Source organism: Culex pipiens, chromosome 2, assembly GCF_016801865.2.
Source record: "Culex pipiens pallens isolate TS chromosome 2, TS_CPP_V2, whole genome shotgun sequence".
Lineage (NCBI taxonomy): Eukaryota > Metazoa > Arthropoda > Insecta > Diptera > Culicidae > Culex > Culex pipiens.
Window position 1 is genome coordinate 115507009 of NC_068938.1, and position 19340 is coordinate 115526348.

Below are 19340 nucleotides of genomic sequence, written 5' to 3' on the forward strand. Positions count from 1 at the left end.
GTGGTCTCTTTGTCAAGATTTCTACTCGAACCTAAACATTCGAGTAATTGAATGGCATCCAAACTTAAATCTAGGATGCTGGAAAAATTGTTTTTAATTGCGTTTATTTCTGCAAGAATTGAACTAATGCTGATGTTTTATTTGAAGAAAATATTCTGCGAACTCTTTTCTACATTTTTTTTTTTTTTTTTTTTTTCATAAAATTATTTTTATTAGGTCCTTTTCGGTACTGAGACCTGGTTAGGACCGAGTCGGCTTTTGTAATTACATTTGACTTAATAATTACAGAGGATCTTGTGTGTAAATGTTAGTGGGAGGGGAGCCGATTACCCGCGGCCTACTCGGGGTTAGTAGGGAAGGGATTGATGTTAAAGACAAGGCGTGGGAAGGGAAGGGGGATTGTGTAGGGGTCTTGGTTGGCTCTGCTGGCCTTTGCGTTTTGTCCTCAGCCGCAACTCGGTGTCCAGCTGCTGGGGCGATCTTTTCTACATTCTGATTTAATCGATAAAGTCTATAAACGCTAAAGTTTAATCGGACAAAAGGGTTTATTTATTTTTTTCAAAAATCTCTAAACTATTCAGTAGATTTTTGGTAATATTTTACAAATTATGCAATTTGAAATGCTCAAATTCGTATTCTGGTAATACTTTAGTGTACAATCAGTTGTACAATGATTTTTTTTTTCATTTTGTTTAGACAATCATTTACTTTTGAGATAAATTTTTATTAGAATTGAAATATTTGAAATTGCATTTTCAATTCTCATAAACAAATCTAATACTATATTTTTTTTTAATCCAATAAATTATATTTATAACATAAATCATGCCATCTTAAAACGGTTCTTTCGAAAGACCGAAGTTTAAAAAGAACCGAGGTTCTTTTTTTCTGAGCCACAGTTCGTTCGCTCTTTTCAGTGAACCGGCTCTTTGAGCGGCTCGCTCTTTTTTTGCCCACCTCTACTTTGAATGTGTTAGTAAATTTCTGACTAGAAAGCATTATAGAGTTATCTAAGCCCGGGTACTAATTTCAACCTAAAAACCCTTCGTGCACTTACACGCAATACATGCGCACGTAGATAACTCTATTGTCTGCTTTTCAATTTTTTTTAGTACACTCTAAATAATAATCCTAAAAAGTTAGAAAAATCATGAAAAATAGGAATGAGAAAAAGACCCTCACGAAAAATTACAATGGGTAATTGCTGATTTAAGAAGTACATTGAATTTCCCTTAAAATTGCATTTGCCAAAATGTTTTACTGTTAAGTAACAGAAGTGATAGAATTTTCGAAATTATTTTATTTTGACAAACAATAGGTTTTGTTCGGAATTCTGATTACGCTATCTAATCGGGAAATTGGAAGTTTACATAGAAGTCCTTTTGACATCAAATTTTCAAACCATCACCGTTTCAGGCTGCATAATTTCGAAAAACACGTCTTTTTTACAATTTCAAAAATGAAAGGGGCAGTGTCAACCCTCCGTCATGAGATATCGAAAAATGGAGCACGGATTCATGATCAAGGACAAAAATAACTCCTTAGGAAAACATTTCACGCAAATCGAAGTGGGGTCGGGGCAACTTTACGATTTCGTGTGAATTGGCGGAGAGTTACCCAAATTGTAATGTTGTAACTGTCATGCAAACCCATTTTTTCTGATATGAATCTTATCCAGAGAATGTTTGTCTCGATTGAAAATATCTAACATCTATCGTTTAAGTTTTAGAAAAATGTCCACATGGTTCATGGATGGCTTTTATATCGATGAATGGAATAATTTATTTTTAAAATCTCAGGCTATCACAATTCGTCCCTTGTATGCTGTCATGTCACACGTCTGTTTTAAAAGATAAGACGTGCCACGAGAATTCGCTATTTCTCACGTCACGATGTAATCTTGTATCTTGTTGTAGAAAATTCAATTTCTAATCCGAATCTGTTATAATATTTATGTTTTGGAATGGTGTTGATAAATATATGTTTACCTTTGCATTTTTCCATTTTTAACTGCAGTAATTTTTGTCCATGAACCATGAAGAGTATCGGGGACGCATTTACAAAGCGGATTCAGTGGCTATTTCTTAACTTAATGTTAACATGGTAAGGTTAATGTTAACATTCCATAGGCCACCTTCCTTAATGTGTTGTGATAAGGTCCAGCTTGTGATGATACGCTACCTTCCCTTTACTAAGCAACCGAATCCAGAAGTGAAAAGATCACCAGTTGTGTTGGTCCAACTCGGGATTTTAATCCCGATCTACCGCTTACGTAGCTCGGTCCTTTCCTTTTTTAAGGTTAGATCGATTTATTGTTTTACAATTAAGCTTCTGAAAAACAAAATATCAAGATATATTTCAAAAGTTATCTACAATTTGAAGAATCTAATCAATTTCAATCACACGATCTGTTAAAGTCGCTAGATTCCCAAAAATCAGCTCCCATGTCCCCCCAGTCGGAAAGGCCCATTTGCCTGCAACGAAGCTGTAGTAAAATTGTCATCATAAATCAGAATTGAGAAACAGTGTGATACTTTCCACGAATGGTCCCCGCACCATTATAACCATCAAACAAGATTTATTTAATGGCCATTTCATATCTATTATTTCTGAATCTGCCCGCTTCCTGACTGCCTGGCGGACCGAACCGCTCTGGTGCTGGCACCCGTTCCGACCATTCCCAAAGTGTCGACTTTTAAAATTATGCATGCTTCCAAAAAACTGACTCCGCGCATATACCGCAGAGAGGCGATACGGAGCGATAAAATGTCCAGAGAAGAAGGAGAAGAAAAAAAACTTTAAATGTTATGTTTATCGTAAGCCTAGTAGATGGGGCACATTATCATATTTTGGAAATAAATTTAATAAAACATCATATTAAAAGACATAAAGAAAATACATTTACACGCCATTCGGAGAGGACTGGTTCCACCGATTTCTCTTGATCTTCGAGCCAGAGTAAGGTGAACTTTTGTTCTCCCATTATTCATAGCCACTACCGCTGGCCAGCCGATTTTGGTGGCATCGAGTTCGCCTAGGGGTTACCTTGGGCTAATGGGTTGTCAGCAAGGGTATAAAACCAACGCGCCCCATGGTGCCATCATCAACGCGGACAACTTTTGGTCTCTTTTGGAATACCATTAAAATTGATTCGAGGATTCACTTTCCGGCCCATAAAACGGATGACGATTTGATCGCTCACCTGAAATCACTTTATTCTTTTGATGAAATGGTGATTTTGTTTAATTATTAACGCAATAGTATCAACAGCTTTAGAGTGAGAAATTGATTACTCAGCTGAATTTTCACACAAACCAAAACAATAATTTCATTTAAGCAATGATTTTTTGAGGTAATATGACTAACATTATTTCGTCCATTTCATAGCCCACCTCCGATCATAAATTTCACTGCACACAATTCTAGCCTCGATAAGCAGGGTTGAAAATTGAAACTAATAAAAGGTCGTAACATAAATTTTCACTTTTCGCTCGAAAGTAATTTACAACGTGCTCAGCTGCTTCTTTTTCATCTTTCCCCGTTTGCCACGGAACCGGCCGACGACAGTCATGATCGTGTTCTTTGTCCTCCCTGGCAGAGGTTCTGAAGGGCATTAACTGCCTGCTGGCATTAACGATAATGATTACTATCTTTATTGCATGTAGCCTTTTGGGAAAAACAAACGCACTGAGATGGCTTGGGAGGGAAACATGTTGCCACCACGTTCGTTGAATAATGGCCGGATGATGGTCGAGTGCGTCCGTAACATGTGACGTTTGAGAGATTTTGGTGTTTTGAGTATTGAAATCCTTTATTTCATTTGCTTCGGGAGAGAGATTGTTAAAATCTTATTGCATCTCCTTACTTAACATTCCAACGCCCAAGGCTCCAAAAAAGTTGGAACGGTAACTTCAACTCGCTGGTTCTCGGGCATAACTCACCCAATCAAGATGATTCTTTTTTCCAGTGATTTGTTAGGATGTCTAGATGATCCTAGAACTTTGCAGAACTCAATTTGATCAAATCTGTAATTTTTGCGATCAAAAACATCGTTCCAACTTTTTTTTTTCGCGTGTAAAAAAAATCGCCAAAAATTCCGCGGAGGCAGTCGTTTAAAAAAAAGGTGGAACGATGTTTTCGGTCGCAGAAATAACAGATTTGTTCGAATCAAGTTCTGCAAAATTTTATGATCATCAAGACATTCTTACAAATCCCTGGAAACAAGAATCGTCCCGATTGGTTGAGTTATGCCCGAGAACCAGCGAGTTGAAGTTACCGTTCCAACTTTTTTGGGAGGCTTGGGCGTCCATGTAAGTTGGACATGCGTTGGGCGTTCCAGTGTTAAAGTATGGGAACTATACCCTTTCTCAGCCTATTTTTATTATCGGCCTATCAGCACTTTGATCATGAATTACAGCTTCCATACTGTTCCATACTGCCCCTGATGGCATAAATGTCCCATATGCATTTTCATCGATTTCGAGTTATTGATTCAAAATTGTGCGCTCTTTCAAAAGAGCCTGTAACATCCAATACTTTGTTCTAGAAATCAGGAGGAAATCCAGTTTTTTCGCGAAAACTTAACACGCAGCCTTATGTATGGGACAAACTTCAAATGTGTTTTTCTCAGCTTGCTGTTTTTGCATATGGGACATTTATGTGAACATGGGCAGCAGTGCTGTTAAACGTTTAAATTAACGACGTTTAACTTAACGGAATCGTTAAACGTTAACCTAAACGTGAACGCGAACGGAGCCTACGTTGATCTTAACGAGAACGTGAACGGAGCACGTTAATTAACGTCGATTATTAACGTCGTTAATCAACGCGTTAATCCTTCTGAGGCCCGGACTTTGAGGGCCTGTATCTCCCAAACGGTAACATCTAGCGGGTTACTTCCAGTTGCATTTTACGGGCATTAACTGTGACTATGAGTTCCCGGTGAGGTTATTTGTCCAAAGTTACCACCGGTAACCCGGAACATCCGTCAAGCATATTTTTTTTAAAGCTTTTGTCATTCAATCGACATTTGAGCCAATGTTATGAAACGTTGTTTGTAGTACATAGGTACACTAACTACCTTGGGTCAGTTCAGGGCATCTGTGGCCACTCCGGAACCGATTCCATGGTACCACGCAAATGGTTCCGATGATTGTGATATTCAAAAGTCGACATGTTGCTTGTCGAATTTAGTGAAATGAAACTCATTAATCATCTTTTATCATGCCGGTGTCCTATGACCCGATCGGACCACTCCGGAACCGGTTACCGGTGACCGGAGGAAGTTTAGTGAGTATAGGAAAAGTCATTTCATGCGACATATCAAACATCATGAAATTGAAAATTATGTCCACTTAGATGCATGTCGATGCCTTATGATTCAATATGTAGATTTTTTATTTTATTCAGGAAATATACACTTACACTTTTGTATTGGTTCCGGTTGACCAGCCTTTAAACTCCAGTGCGCTTGCAGTTTGTAGGCTACAAGATGGTACGCAGTTGGAGTCCCATTGCACTGCATCCAAGTAGGCCAAGTAGCCAGCTGAATTGTACAGGTTTGACACTCTCATCTCGCCGGTTACCATGGAAACCCAATCAAAGAGCCAGTAGTTGCTGTTTATTACGTCAATTGTCAAATTTGCCTGATTTTTAGTTCAAGGCCTCCTAGATTGCGTTACGGAACCACTTCCGAATGTTCTGTCAATGATTTTAAAACCAGCCAACCAATACAAGGGTAGTGTCTTACTCTGTGGTATAGCTAAAATATATTTATTAATAATATGAAATTCTTCATAAGGCGTCGGCACTTTATCTATGATGCAGGCGAAGCGAGAGGGGGGGAGGGGGAAGCACTGTGGCCTCCAATGGCCGATTCCGGAAGGATCAACCCTGATGACGTCAGTTTGGCCTTCATTGGTTATAATTTTCAATTTCATGATGTTTGATATGTCGCATGAAAGGACTTTTCCTATACTCACTACACTTCCTCCAGTCACCGGTAACCGGTTCCGGAGTGGTCCGATCGGGTCAAAGGACACCGGCATGATAATAGATGATTAATGAGTTTCATTTCACTAAATTTGATAAGCAACATGTCGACTTTTGAATATCACAATCATCGGAACCATTTGCGTGGTACCATGGAATCGGTTCCGGAGTGGCCACAGATGCCCTGAACTGACCCAAGGTAGTCAGTGTACCTATGTACTACAAACAACGTTTCATAACATTGGCTCAAATGTCGATTGAATGACAAAAGCTTTAAAAAAAACATGCTTGACGGATGTTCCGGGTTGCCGGAACCGGTGGTAACTTTGGACAAATAACCTCACCGGGAACTCATAGTCACAGTTAATGCCCGTAAAATGCAACTGGAAGTAACCCGCTAGATGTTACCGTTTGGGAGATACAGGCCCTCAAAGTCGGGGCCTCAGAAGGATTAACGCGTTGATTAACGACGTTAATTAACGACGTTAATTAACGTGCTCCGTTCACGTTCTCGTTAAGATCAACGTAGGCTCCGTTCGCGTTCACGTTAATTTTAACGATTAACGGACGCGTTAACGTTAATTAACGTTTAACAGCACTGATGGGCAGCATAGTAATAAATTGCTCAAATAAAAGTGAGCAAGCAACTCGCCATTGTTGGTTTTTCTGAAAATGTTGATTTAATAGCGGAAAACGACAAAAGTGATGAGAATTGGTCGAACGGCTTAGAGTGATCAAAATGGGTATATTTCCCCTACAATAAATTCAGTCATGTCAACTACTGTTCATAGGCTAAACAAACATTATTTAGGCATTCATAATATTTTGGAATTTTTATCCTGAAAATTTAAGAATTCAGTCCAGACTCGATTATCCGAAGTTTCGATTACCCGAAGTTTCGATTATCCGAAGGTTTGTTTGTATTGATGTATTTATGTACATTTATGAAGCATCTTTTGATTCAGTGGTTCCGTCTTGGGTTCCGTACCAAAAACCAGGTTGTCAGATTTCAACTATTTCCGGATCTTTTTTTGTGTCACCCATTTTTGATAAAGAGTGAGAAAGGCACCAACCACATAGGTGGATAAAGTTAGTTTTAGAATTTTATTTTGGTTACATGGCGTCAAGATCTAAATTTAAATAACTAATGGAGGGTTGATACATCTACACTCAACCCCCGGTGGTTGGTCACTTTTTCGTTTGACACTTTTTTAGTTTGTACCCCGTTGGTTGGTCAAAGTCAAACTAAAAAGTGACGAACTGTCACTTTTTACACGGCGCTCACGCACACTATCAAAACAAACGTTTGGTAGTGTGTGTGAACTCCGTGTAAAAGGGGTGTCAAACTAAAACGTGACCCCGTTCGTTTGACAACAGTTGGTGTCAAACCATCGGGGTTTGAGTGTATACATTGCTACACTGTAATAAATTCGCTAATCAAGCGCCATATCCAATTCCTTTCACGCCCTCGTCATACACCAAAAACACAAAGCACCAGAGTGACATTTCAAGACTGTCAGCCTGAAATCTCAACAAACCCACTCGCTCGTTGGATTCGATCTAAATGCAAATTAAACTGTCAACATTGTCAATTAGCTTTACAATGGGCATCGGTACAAATCAAAGTTATGTTAATATTCCAGCTTCCCCTTAACGGGGTTGGCTTGCATATGTATAACGTTCGCAATTGTCGTGGCCTCAGTCATCGCACATTGACGGTTTTGCAAAGCCGAATGCCGACCGACCTGTCATTGCATATGCATTAGCCGCAATAAGCAGCCAAACAGCTTCTCTCGTGGTAATGCACTTTGTTTATTTCCCGGGACTTACACAAGACGCTTTTGGATATTGCTTAAAGTGTAATAACATTATCATCCTTATGTTTGAGAGCTATGAGCGATTTAAAGTTGGTAGTCCACAGTTTAGTCTTAAAATAAAAAAGTTATGAAAAAACAACTTTCAGAAGTCTATCGCAAGTCATTACTAATGTTCTTTATCTCAAATCAGCATCTGCTTTGCGGTACACACGTGGGGTGTTAAGTTGAAAAATGATCCCAATTAAGCGCGGCATCACCACTCGTCAATGACTTCTGAAAACTGTCAAAATATTAATTGTCACTGGCAAACAATTTATCACATTTTCTCATTTGGTCACACCATCACACGCTCGTACCCAAAAACGCACATGAAACGGCATTCTTTCTGGTCTCTGCCCCATCCTTAACACCCCATGTCCAGGTTCGACGTTTGGTCCCGCGGCGGAAGAAAACTAGGGAGAAATAGATTCTAAACGATCCTCATCCGTCATTGTGACTGGCTGCCAGCCGCCACACCGCAGCGTTAACTCAGCAGAAAAAAAATCCATTGAAATGTTTAATGGTTTCGGTTACAAATCGATTTTACTTTGGGACTGTGCAAAAGAACCTCAGCCTCATTCTGTCCTTCCCACTTGGGTTTGACGTTAACGAAAGAATAAACCATTAGGCACTCGCCATGAATATTAGCATATGTCAAGCAAATGTTACCTTTTTTTCTCATCGAGGCCATCACTCTCTGGGTGAATTACATTGTACAAAGGCGACAAGAAAAAATGATATGTACGCACATAAATCTCGTACGGCTGGTATCGAATTTCACACAAAATTATCCAAAAGTAATGCCTTCTTCCTGTTTTTTTTTTATTTTTGGGGGAAAATAATGTTCAATGATGAAGCCAATATTTACCACAGTGCTTGTCATGGTATACGTTAAAGACGCTGTCATGTTAAAATATTTTGATGTAACATATATTACACAATTACACATAAAAAAAAGTCTAGATCTCTGAGATTTTTATAAAAAGAATTCAACATCCTAAAATTACGGAAACTTTTCATAATTTTTTTATTCATTACTATTAATCTTTATAAAAACATTAACAAAAAATTATACTAATTTTACACCAAATTGTTACAGGATTGAAAACGTAAATCAACAGTTGTGAAAGAAGCAGAAAACAGCTTGCAATTTAATCCGCTTTGTAAATGTCTTCTCCGTTAATCTTGAATTGTATTCCCATATAAGCTTGGATAAAAGGTGAGGTTAATTTGATAAAAAGTTACAAAGTTGCGTCAAAATTGTATATGGGTCATTCCACCTGAAGCGGAACACCATTTGAAAATTACCATCTCCGATTCTGCTCAAATTTGGCAGAGCTGTTGAGACTATCAAAACATGCAAAAATCCCGAATTTCATCCAAATCGGACCACCCCCTCCATTTTTGTACCCTCCCAAAAAATCGACTTTTTGGCGATTTTTGAGCGAAACCCCTATCTTCAAACGACGATAACTCAGGAACCACAAATCTCAAATCTTAGAGGGTCGATCTTCGACTCAATTTTGAAGGAAATTGGACGTAGAATCCATTTCCGCGATAAAAATTTAGATTAAAATATGTTTTCTACCTGTATTGCGCAATTGAAAACTTTAAATGGCCGTATCTCAAAACAGCCCTGTTTATTTTTTAAATTTGACCTCACCATCGTATTCCCCGTCCGATTTTACATAAGAATCACTTATCGACAGAAAGGAATATTTTTCGTTCCAGAGATATCGAATTTTAAAGTTTTAAGTATTTGAAATTACCTATAATATCTACACTCGCCGCATCTGCTAGAAGCACTCAGTCGTGCTGATCAATAATAACTACCTGGTGTTCTGTAAGATGAATTATTTTTTCAATTTTATACGATTTTGAGATAATCAATACCTTGAACAATCTATTTTTTGATTAAGGAATATTTATTGGGTAATTTTTAATGCACTATTTTTCCTGATCTCAGTGTCATTGAACCATATTAAGTAAAATTTGAACTTTTAATATTTATTTGCAAATGCTACAGAGTTTTTACAATACAATTTTCGAAAATTTATCATTATTCTATTATTTTCATATTTTTTCTATTTCCTCATTTCTTCCCACTTTCTCAAATTATTTCTTTTATTTGAAACGAGAACAAATGTAGAGCTGGCTGTAGTAGATGAAATAATTCTCATGGGTTCTAGAGCTTTTGCCATGTGCGGTAGCGAAATAGTGCCATTCAGCAAAAACCCCAAATTCTGCCTTAGGGTTTGAAAGATTGATCATATTAAACCAGGGGTGACCAAAGTATGGCCCGCGGGCCAAACGTGGCCCGCGAAGTGTTATTTTGTGGCCCGCGGACCCATTTTGAATGATCATGTAAAATGGCCCGTTGACCACTTGTTAGGGGAATTATACCCATTTTAATCACTCTAAGCCGTTCGACCAATTCTCATCACTTTTGCAGTTTTCCGCTATTAAATCAACATTTTTAGAAACATCAACAATGGTGAGTTGCTTGCTCACTTTTATTTGAGCTATTTGTTACTTTGGAACAGTCAAAAACACGTTATAAAAGCTGTAAATCATGATCAAAGTGCTGATAGGCCGATAATAGAAATAGGCTGAGAAAAGGTATAGTTTCCCTAAGTAATTTTTCAAAATTATGGTTTATTTTAAATTTTTAATCTTTTTTATTTTCTGTTAATAAAAAACACTAACGATCAATCAATATTTTGATCCCCACTTTAGGATACAAATAATATGTTCAAAACATTTTATAATTATAACATGTTTCAATGTGATTGTAAATATCGCCAACACTTTCATCAACCATTTTTGGAAATATTTAAAAAACTTTCAAGTTTGACTTAGGTGGAATTCTTTAAAAGTTGCAAAAATATAAGTTTTCTTTATTAATTTACAAGCCATAATGACCCTTTTATGAACTGACCCTCAAACTTACTTTGCACTTAGAAACCTACCTTCAGGATTCGAACTCATTACAGTTAGATAACGAATCTGATTGACTACCAACTGATTCAGGCAGACAAAATGTGGAAATCGGTGGATCAAGTTTGTTGCAAATATTTTACAAAGCTTTCGTCGGTCACCCTCCTCGAAAAACCAGGAACAAAAATATATTTTCAAAAAACTTCAAAAAAAATTTAAGTGCAATCAGCTGAAATTAATTAAATATGCATTCATCTGCATTTAGAATAATTTTAGAATTTTCAGGTTTACAAAAATAACTTGAATTTTAGTAAATTTCGATGAAATAATTAAATGTTTTTTTTTGAGAATCTTATTATTTTTTGAAAATAATGATTGCAGTTTTACTAGACGGAAGCTTAAAACATTATTTAACTTTTTTTTTCATTTAAATGTTGAAATTTTGGCTCTCAACGATTTTTCATTAGCCACACTTAAACTATAAATAAAATTACGCCTTTAGATAAATTGTTCAACATGTAATGTCACCATTTTCGAAATTTAAAAAACAAGGACTACACCCAACCGGCGGTCGCATGATTGTGATACATGGCTGCATGAAAGTATATCAGAATCTGCATGAAAACTGTCCTCATGCATTTTTTGCGATATAGGGGTATGACATTTTTGCCCGTTACCGACAATTATCGACATTACCGACGGCAGATTGATTGTATTGCAGAAAAAAATGTTAACAGAACGAGGATTGAATCATCAACTTCTAGGTTGCTGATCCGACACACTACCACCGCGCCATGGACGCTTGATGAATGATGAGGGACAGAGCGCGAACATAATGTTCTCTCTGGAGTGTTGCTCGGGAACGCGCCATCATTATATGTGTTGGTGATAACTGCAGATCGCTGACGTGTTTACACGCGGGCAAAAATGATCTATGGGCTTGCTGCAAAAAATAAAATAAAATATAACATTTTCTGCAGCAAATCCACTGTTGCAGATTTTGAGATATATTTTTCCTTTGGGTGTAGTACATTCAGATGAAAACTTTTTTTCGAATAACTGAAATAAAAATATCAACAATACCAATACAAAACTGCTGTTTTCTGGTTTCTATTATTTAGAATTGTATTTTTTTTTTAAATAACAGAAATTAAATCTTTCAAATTAAAATAACGTCATTTTATTTTTGTTTAACCTATTTTGTAAAATTTGGCCCGCAAGCTCATTTGAGCTTCAAATTTGGCCCGGCCTCCAAAAACTTTGAGCACCCCTGTATTAAACCGATTTTTATAATGTGTTTCATCAGAATAATTGATGATTTTTTTTCCATTCTGGTACATCTAATTTCAAAATCAATACCATATACTTCTGATACATGTGGATAGCAGCTGTATCGTCTTCCAAGATTTCGAAATGATTGACAAACAAAAAAAAGATTATTGTTCGGACGGTGTCGAAATGAACACAACTGAATAATAACACAACTAGATAATAAATCAGATTAACCGTTGTGATTTTCTTACCTTTTTCCAGTTTTATACTTTCCAGAAATCCTCCTCCATAATCATGCTTCACGAGAGTTTTATTCATATTAATTCATAATTTTTAACACGATAATGTATCGTACACTTTTTCTTAAGTTACAAGATCAATTACAATTTCCTGCTAACTCAGCGGGAATTCCATTCTGCCCTGTATTGCGTGTCGTTCTTGCTTTGTACTGTGGGCTAGCACACAAATTCACCGTATACAGCAGTTTCCTACAGTGGTGTACATTACATTTTTGCCTTATTTGCTAATGATTATTTGGGATGAAATCTTAATTCAATAAATAACCAGGTAGTTATTATTGATCAGCACGACTGAGTGCTTCTAGCAGATGCGGCGAGTGTAGATATTATAGGGGTCATTCGATCTCAACTGTGCACGAAAAAGTGCAAATTTGAAAATTACCCTCTCCGATCCCGCTCAAATTTGGCAGAGCTGTTGATACTATCAAAACATGCAAGAATCCCAAATTTCATCCAAATCGGACCACCCCCTCCATTTTTGTACCTCCCCAAAAAATCGACTTTTTGGCGATTTTTGACCAAACCTCCTAGTTTCAAACGGCGATAGCTCAGGAACCACAAATCTTAGAAGGTCAGTCTTAGACTCAATTTTGAAGGAAATTGGACGTAGAATCCATTTCCGTGATCAAAATTTTGATTAATTTATTTTTTCTACCTGTATTGCGCAATTGAAAACTTTAAACGGCCGTATCTCAAAACACCCCAACTTATTTTTTTTATTTGACCTCTCCATCGTGTTCCCCGGCCAATTTTACATAAGAATCACTTATCGACAGAAATGAATATGTTTCGTTCCAGAGATATCGAATTTTAAAGTTTTGGGTTTTCGAGATTACCTACATCAGCTTCATTTGCCGCATCTGCTAGAAGCACACAGGCGGGCTGATCAATAACTGCTACCTGGTGTTTTGGGAGATGATTGATTCAATTTTTTTTTTTAATTTTACGCAAATATTTATTCAAATGGCTCATAGGAGAAATTCTCGTATGTTTGGCAGGTTAAGTCCTCGCTCCTAGTTTCGTCCAATTCGCTCATTTTCACTATTTAAACAACAAATTTTGCAAAACTTTTGATAGAAATTTGCTTGTTCACTTCTTATTGAGCTATTTATCACTCGATTTCAGTTGAAAACGCTTTTAATCAGCTGTAATTGAATGCCAAAGCGCTGATATGGCAACATTAGAGGAACGCTGGAATTAGATGCTGTTCTCCTACCTTGATCAATCTATTTTTGTGAAAGGAATATTTATTGGGTTATTTTGAATGCACCGTTTTTTACGTGTTGCTAACCGTTTTAGAGTACCTCCTTGGCCATGACTAGGGCCTTTATCATGGGCGGTAGCAAAATAGTGTCACTCAGCAAAAACCCCAAAACCTGCTTTATTATTATTATTATTATTATTATAGTTAATTATTGACACTTTACCATAATTTGGCAAATCTGATTTATGGTTCAAAAGATTGATCATATTAAATCAATTTTTATATTGTGAGCCAGCTCCATTTGATTAAAAGATGATTTTGGTCAAGTTACATTTAATCAAAAAAAAAAAAACCTTATACGTGAGGACAGCAGTTGTATTGTGTTCCAAGAATCCAAGAATTGTAGAAGAAAAAAAACACTGTTGTTCGGAGGGTGTCGAAATCATCGCAACTAAATTTGGGGAATTAGCCGCTTTGCAGCAGATCAAACTTTGTGATTTTCTTACATTTTTCAGTTTTATACTTTCCAGAAATCCTTTTTCTACTCCTTGTGATCGTCCTTCATTAGAGTACAACGTATCAACAAATTTTATTCATTTTAATTCATATTTTTTACTCAATAATGTATCGTGCACTTATTGTTCAGTGATACTAACAAGATTAATTGCATTTTCCTGCTCGCTCCGTAGAAATCCAATTCTGCCCTTTACTGTGTGTCGTTATTGCTCTGTCCTATGGGTTAGCACAGAAATTCACTTCATTTTTTTTTGAGCAGATACACATTCGCGATTAAACTTCAGTTTCCTACAGTGTTATACAGTTAATTTTTGCCCAATTTGGTAAAAATTATTTATGATGAAATATCATTTCAATAAATGGCCAGGTAGTAGTTATTGATCAGCCCACCTGTGTGCTTCTAGCAGATGCAGCGAATGAAGCAATCTCGAAAACACACAACTTTAAAATTCGATATCTCTGGAACGAAACATATTCATTTCTGTCGATAAGTGATTCTTATGTAAAATTGGCCGGGGAACACGATGGTGAGGTCAAATAAAAAAAATAAGTTGGGGTGTTTTGAGATACGGCCTTTTAAAGTTTTCAATTGCGCAATACAGGTAGAAAAAATAAATTAATCAACATTTTGATCACGGAAATGGATTCTACGTCCAATTTCCTTCAAAATTGAGTCTAAGACTGACCTTCTAAGATTTGTGGTTCCTGAGCTATCGCCGTTTGAAACTAGGAGGTTTGGTCAAAAATCGCCAAAAAGTCGATTTTTTGGGGAGGTACAAAAATGGAGGGGGTGGTCCGATTTGGATGAAATTTGGGATTCTTGCATGTTTTGATAGTATCAACAGCTCTGCCAAATTTGAGCGGGATCGGAGAGGGTAATTTTCAAATGCTGTTCCGCTTCAAATGGAACGAAAAATATTCCTTTCTGTCGATAAGTGATTCTTATGTAAAATCGGACGGGGAATACGATGGTGAGGTCAAATTTAAAAGATAAACAGGGCTGTTTTGAGATACGGCCATTTAAAGTTTTCAATTGCGCAATACAGGTAGAAAACATATTTTAATCTAAATTTTTATCGCGGAAATGGATTCTACGTCCAATTTCCTTCAAAATTGAGTCTAAGACCAACCCTCTAGGATTTGTGGTTCCTGAGCTATCGCCGTTTGAAAATAGGGGTTTCGCTCAAAAATCGCCAAAAAGTCGATTTTTTGGGAGGGTACAAAAATGGAGGGGGTGGTCCGATTTGGATGAAATTCTGGATTTTTGTATGTTTTGATAGTCTCAACAGCTCTGCCAAATTTGAGCAGAATCGGAGATGGTAATTTTCAAATTTGCATTTTTTCTTGCACACTTCAGGTGGAATGACCCATATGAAAGATTCCTGGCGGATGAAAATATTTTTAAAAACATAAAACATAACGATCTGAAAAATATTTTTCTGCATCGATATTGGTCTTAAATATAAATATACTTTATTACATGCTTAGATTATCCTATGTTTCTAAGAACCTCTTCGGATAACCGAACTTATCGAAATAGAAACTTTGGATAACTGAAATCGTGGCTTTAATTAGTTAGGACTAGACATGATGTGCTATATTTCAGCTACAATCAATATTATGCACAATTTCCATGTAATCAAAATAAAAATTCACAAGTATGTTATATAGTTCAAACTCGATTATCTGAAGGTTTGTAGGGAAAAGTGGGGCAAGTGTAAGAAGCTAAGGAAATGCTCGTTAAAACCTATCAAAAACGTTGAAAAATCTGCTGGATTTTTTAATAGTCATCTTATCCCAGTTGACTACGACTTTGATAGAACAAGTTCCTAAAAAAAACAGTTTTTCACGATAAAAAATAGATTTTAAAATTATTGATTTTCAGTACGTTCTACTCAACTAGTGGGGCAAGACGAACAACCCGTTGGGGCAAGATGAACAATGCATAAAATAGCATGTTAATTTGCTAACAATTTAACTGTTATCAATTTGATACGTTAGATTGGAATGTATTTGATACGTTTCTTTAATTTTTAGATGAAATAATAATAATTTACTAATAATTTGATCGTTTTTCGAAATAAATATATTTTATTTTAGTAGATAAATGGAATTTTTGTATAATATCGCTATATTTTGTATGAAATTTTTTTAAAGCAATTGTTTATCAGTTTTCAAGTACTTTTATCCCAATAAAATATGTTTTTGCAGCAATTCGTATTTTTTCCATACTTAAAATCCATGTGGTACACTTGCCCCACTTAAACAAGGTTTTTGAAAAGCTTTCAACAAAAACAACGAAATGATAAAACATACTTTATAATAAGTGCAAATCATTGGTAGCAACACTATTGATCTAGGAAAAATTTCATTTTGATAAAAATGAGCCTTTAAACGAACCCTAAGACTTATTTTGTACTTTACAAATATTATAAGAAAATAAAGGCTTTGAAAAAAACTTCATTCAATCTTATGCACCGAGGCGTTTACGTCGTTTTGGCGGTTACGTGGTAGTAGAATCAACTAATTGCATTGCTAGCAACAATTCCTCATACTGGAAATATCAAAATTGTAAAAAAAATACGGCCGTACGATCGATTGTTCCTCTTGCCCCATATGGTCGTCTTGCCCCACCTTCCCCTATGAGACTTCGGATAATCGAATCACGAACAAAAACAAATTCATTTTCGTTTTTTTCAATTTCTTGTTTTTAACATTAAATTAGAGTTGGCCGCCTTCCTGGATTTAAAAAAAATGAAACACTTTACGTTTTTTAGGGGCATACTTGAGCTCGACGAAAAAAATAAGCCGAAGAAAAATAAACTTTTATCATGATTCGATTATCCGAAGTGATTTTCTCCGAGGCCTTTGGATAATCGAGTCGAGACTGTATCCTCAAAAACAAACCACATAACCTTTTTAAAGGAAATCGCAGTTTAGGTATTAACTTCGCATGTTCAGCTCTGTTGCAAAAAAAAATATTTATTTTCTTCAACAAAAAAAAAAACTCTTTGGGCAGTTTTATGAATTTGACACATTCAGGAACGTAAATACGCCGTCAACATTGCGATAAGACAAAAGACACAAAAAAAACTTTCTTCCAGCTGGGCTCCAGGAAGCAGTGCTCAAGTAATCGATGGGCGATGGAGAACATGACTGGAACATAATAAATTGCCACCAGCAACAATCTTGCTGAATCATGACACTTTCTGACTGTGCGTATCCTGCTGCTTTCTACAGTTTGCGGTGCTCAGATCCTTTCTAACAAACTGGCCATCCTGGTCGGTTAACATTTTTTCTGCACGCTCATACACCTATATTCATTGTAATGATTAATGATTGCTTACCACACTTAACATGGCTATGCAATGCGGAGGTTATAAATCATATGATTTTTTTCACCTAAAAATTAAAAATGTAGGATCAAATCAAATGCACAACACGTTTTCATTTTATGTTTGAAAACCGAAAATATAGCTTAATTTTTAATTATTAAACGATCATATTATTAGAAACAAAACTGCTTCATACCATCTTTTTACAGTTGAAGAAATGTAAAAATATGAACAAATTTTAGCAACAAATATAACGTTTCTAGCAAAAACACTCTTAACCAACTCCATACCTGGCCGGTTTCCTCCCCCGGGTTGTTGGTTTATGCAAATGAAGATTTCATCACTTGAGATCATGTGTGGACACTTCAAAGTGCTGGCAGTCATCGACGTGCGCCAAGTGGTCGAAATGGAGAGGCTGAATTACCCCATTATCGCCGTTCACTTCTAAACAAGAAGATGCAGAAGAAGCCGGAGAACTCTTCTCGCGCGGATGCCATGTAAACAGAGTGGGTAAACAGTTGCAGGTGGTATTTTTTCTACTTTGCCCCCAAGAGGGGGACCAACAGACAGACAGAGAGATCGATTAGGGTGAAGAGTTCGTTGGTGGTGGTACTTGATGAATGTTTCGCCAAGTAGCTGTTAGTTTTTGTTTTTCTTCCATCAATTACGAAAACACCCAACCCTGTCGAATATATCGCTGTGAAGGACTATCACCCTGGGTAGGACGGGTAAAAAAGTTTAAATTGCCTAAGGCTTTTAGTACTGTCTGAGGGTGAACAATATTGGTACATGTAAATTGATAGCTAGGTACAACAAGTTTTGAGAATATATTCGAACGTCGATTATAATAAAGATTCTAACCCCTCGTTAATTCGATGGTTTCTGAAGTCCCTTAGAACAGGATGCTTCGATAATTTCGTTCTTATATCTCTTTCTCGATGGTTTCAAGTTGTGGTTTGAAAATCATCTAAAATCTTAAATTAGGTTCTATAGCTCAAATTTTTTTTTTTTTTTTTTGCACGGTTTACAATTTAATGACCATCAACACTAACTTGTTTTTTTTATAGATTAAGTAGTCCCAAAGTTGAATAACGACATGAAGATTGTTAGGCATAATCTAACACAAGATTTTCTCTAGGATCCCTTAAACAAATTGGCAGCGTTTGATTAGATTAGATTTGATAACTTTTTGAAAACCCGTCCGATTAGCAAATAATAAGAACAAAACACTTGAGAAAGGCCTTTTAACCTTTTTGAATTTGTCAAACCCTCCCAAGTCTCTGCCCTGCACTGCTACAAAAGAGCACTTAATTTTCTCGTTGTTACCATTTTCGACAGCCCACGTGAATGCAGTGCAGTTCCATTAAGGTTCCATTTGTTCGCGGCCACACTGACAGACAGGTTAAATTACGTTGACGTCGAAAAGTGACCGACAGTTACCTACTGGAAGAAAAAAAATAAACGCACACGCCTCAAGCCCCATAGATCATGACATTTTCAATCGAAAGAGTGTCAAGTGGCCTGGCCTTAGCGAAAACAATTACGCGCCATAAACAGTGACCGGCGCGCCAATCATCACTTCAACTGATTGACAGCGGACTTGAACGCACTACTGTTTGACACTACAGACCATCGAGGGGGCTGCGGCCGCGGACTTGAAGCCCAGTCCATGGCCAGCACGCGAAAGATAAAAATATAAAGATCTATCAAGTGTGTGTGTGTGCGACAAGAGGGTGAAAGTGTTAAGCAGCAATTTTCGAATCACGAAAAGAAGTAGTTCCAACGTCAAGAGCCCTGCTCGGCCGTTTTAGGAATAGGGGTCGTGCATAAACCACGTGGTCTCCTTAGGGGGGGGGAGGGGGTCCGAAATCCAACCGAAAAAAACCATGAAAAGCCATGGGGGGGAGGGGGGGGGTCGACGGCTGACCAC